General features: G+C 36.7%; 1 long non-coding RNA gene across 1 annotated transcript; it reads right to left on the bottom strand.

Annotated features, from left to right (window-relative positions):
* Window positions 1-18: 18 nt before the first annotated feature.
* Window positions 19-1,378, bottom strand: LOC105557326. Its single transcript, XR_001008592.1, has 2 exons — window positions 742-1,378; window positions 19-593 (listed from the first exon to the last, which is right to left on the bottom strand). It is a non-coding gene; the product is annotated as an uncharacterized LOC105557326 (long non-coding RNA).
* Between the last annotated feature and the right edge of the window lie 2,031 nt (window positions 1,379-3,409).

Here is a 3,409-nt window from a genome sequence, read left to right on the forward strand (position 1 = left end):
AATAAATGTACATTGATCTACATATTGTCATAACATTGGATATTATACATTTCTCAAGTGCTAACTGTGGGTAATAATTTAATGTATAAATATAGAGAAATATTTCCTTAAATATATTATTTCCTTTTCTTTATCTATATATGTAACTAAGCAATAAAGTGATTTTTTTTACGTATGTTACAAAAACAATTTCACTGCATTTGCGTGAAGAAGGTTCGCACTTGCGTTAAGCCGAATAGGAACGTTAAATCGTTTAACACAAGTATCACAAGTAAATGGTAACATGAGCGAGCGATCAGCAGCGGGTCCGGCCCGGCCGAAACTGGGTCACAATTCTTGTTAATTGGATTACAGGAACTCGGCGACTTCGTCCTTAGTTGCATTCCCGACATGTAAGATTGATAACATAATTAACGCGTTCGTCGCGCGAACATTGCGTTAACACAAGGCCCCCCGTCGTCCTTGGACGCAGCCGTTCTCCTCTACACCTGATTCTTCTCTCGTGCATGCGGTAAATCTTTGTCGAAGGTCAGAAACTTGGACAGGCGTGTTCCGTTATAAGGCGTGTTACTTCCCGGTGGATGAAGCCTCATCTAAAACAAAGGTCGACGTCAGATAATTGTATGCACGATGATGGCATAAATAATATATTCACAAGGTAATTTGCATTTCCCCCCCCCCCCCGCACTCGGCATTGGCTATTAATTATTTATCTGCACTCAATCTTGAAGGACTACGTACCACGTGCTCCTGTCTTTCGACGTGTTCCTCGAGATATCGTAACATAAGTTGACAACAAAGTAATATAATAAACAATATTTGTTCTACCAATGCTTTATTCATGTGTATATACATATCAACATATGTATATGCGACATGAAAGTAAAATCTTTATTTATACACAGCGATAGATAAGGAAATTTAAATCAATACTTCACATTTGCAGATTTGTAAAAAGTCTACAAGTCTTTTTTTGAAAATTGTCGAAAGGCCTTTTTGTGAATACTTCATAAAGTCCTATTTTTTAGATTATTATCATAAATGGTAATGAGATAAAATTTTTTAGATGTGTATATCCGTAGCTAAAATCATCTATAAGCATTAAAAAGTAAATACTGGTAATATGATTGATAATATGGCTTACTAATATACAGGGTGTCCGAAAAATCGCCTACTCCACTTCGGGAGGTGATTCGGGACCCAAAAACAAGCAAAAAAGTTCATACAAACATAAGTCCGGAAATGAGCCGTTTCCGAGTTATAGCCACTTTTATGTTCAAAAATCGTAATTTAGAATCCGCTTGGCATCCCTCTTTCTTGATTATTTCTTAAATTAAAAATTTTTATTTTCAAATTTGTATTTTTAATTTCTTTAATTTTAATTTTTTTAGTTTTTCCATTTTTCAATATTTGTAAATACGATTACATTATTTTCAAAAGAAATCAGTTGTTTTTACAACCACTTAAATTCAGTTGTTTTCGCGACTATTCAAAATCAGTTGTTTTCACGGCTATTCAAAATCATTTGAATCGAAATTATGGTCAGAGATGGATAGGGCGTGGAGGTCCGGTTGCCTGGCCCCCAAGATCACCAGACACGAATCCACTTGATTTTTATCTATAGGGTCATGTAAAATCAATTGTTTACAGAAATGCACCCAATAATAGTGCTGACTTAAGACAAAGAATAATTCATGGATTTGAAGAAATAAGGAGGGATCCAAATTTTCAAAGAGTTCGGAATTCCTTTGATAGAAGAATAAGGGCCTGCATTCGTGCTGAAGGTGGTCATTTTGAACACCTTATTTAATTCGATTTAAATATCTGTTCATGTTTACTTTAAAAATAATGTAATTGCAATATTGAAAAATTGAAAGACTAAAAAATTGTAATTAAAAAAATTGAAAATAAAAATTTACGATTTTTGAACATAAAAGTGGCTATACCTCGGAAACGGCTCATTTCCGGACTTATGTTTGTATGAACTTTTTTGCTTGTTTTTGGGTCCCGAATCACCTCCCGAAGTGAAGTAGGCGATTTTACGGACACCTTGTATATGACTGATAAAGCTATGCTAATTGAATCCTCGTATGAAAGCAAGAATACTTTCCGCAGCTCCATCAAAGGATTAATGATCAATTACCCAGCCTCCGTTGCGGTTAGTTTTATTAATAATGTTATAAAAATAAATTCTCCCTTGACGAAGCTGAAAAATTAGAGGACCGACTTTACTGTTCCTTATCATATCTCGCGTCCTAAGTGGACAAATGTATAAAAGATCTCGTTATCTTATGAGCATTTTGCTTGTGTCTGTTAATTATTTTCTTTCTGTTATCCACTTCTTCATCTTGAATATTCGACGTGGCAGTGATTTGTTTATTTGTGCATTGTGTTTACTCGAAGGCAAACGTATAACGTAATAGACTACTGTTTGACATGGCAATATGAAGAAGTGGATAATTTATTTCAGGCGATTTAACTGCAAGTTTGTCTACATCGTCGTTATTATTTTATTATTTGTGAATGGTTGAGCTCCCTCCGACGTAGCAGCAGCCCCGAGCATTAGTATGGTGTGACTTTGACTCTATTTGGGTTTTATAATTTGCGTGCGCGTGGATTGCGGCCGTGCAGCATCATTCCCGTTCTACTTCTCGGCGTCAATGACTCTCGAATTCCCATCCGGATTATTGAATCGCTTCTGTAACGAGAAAAAAGACCGACACCAATCCGTTACACGCGTTACGGCGTTTTGGATGTTGCAACGACGACACAAATCAAGCAAATGTTTTTTTTTTTAAGGAAATGTATCACATACCTACGCTGCCGCCGATAAATAAATCGTGAAAACCACTTCCAATTTTGTGCGAAAACGGCTTTACAGAATAACTTACAATTTTCATAGTCTACATGTGATTAATAGGGGAACAAAGTGGTTCTTCGTGTTTTTCCTGATTAAAAAAAATTTCAAATTTTGCGTATTATTACTTTGAGTTTGAGACGTTTCGAAATGGCTTGTTGAGTCACACCCATAATGATTCTGCCAATTCTTCTTGCGTTTGGCACGAGTCTTTTTCAAGTAACGCCTCCAATTCGGAATCTTCGAAAATTTTCTCTCTTCCGCCGCCATGCCGGTCCTCGACGTCAAAATCACCGCTCTTGAAGCGTTGAAACCACTCACGACACGTTCTTTGACTAAGAGCGGCCTCGCCGTAAGTACTCGAGAGCATTCGATGAGCCTCGGCCGCAGTTTTATTCAAATGGAAGCAGAAAATCAAAACCTCCCGCAAATGACGAGAATTTGGCTCGAAATCTGACATCTTCGGTCGAGAATAAATTTATAATGCAAACAAATTCACTAATGTGGTGTTGTCGTTATGTTGACAGATGTCCAAGCCACGGACTTATACAG

This window comes from Vollenhovia emeryi, unplaced genomic scaffold (genome assembly GCF_000949405.1).
Source record: "Vollenhovia emeryi isolate VEMERY1.0 unplaced genomic scaffold, V.emery_V1.0 DF939520.1, whole genome shotgun sequence".
Classification (NCBI taxonomy): domain Eukaryota; kingdom Metazoa; phylum Arthropoda; class Insecta; order Hymenoptera; family Formicidae; genus Vollenhovia; species Vollenhovia emeryi.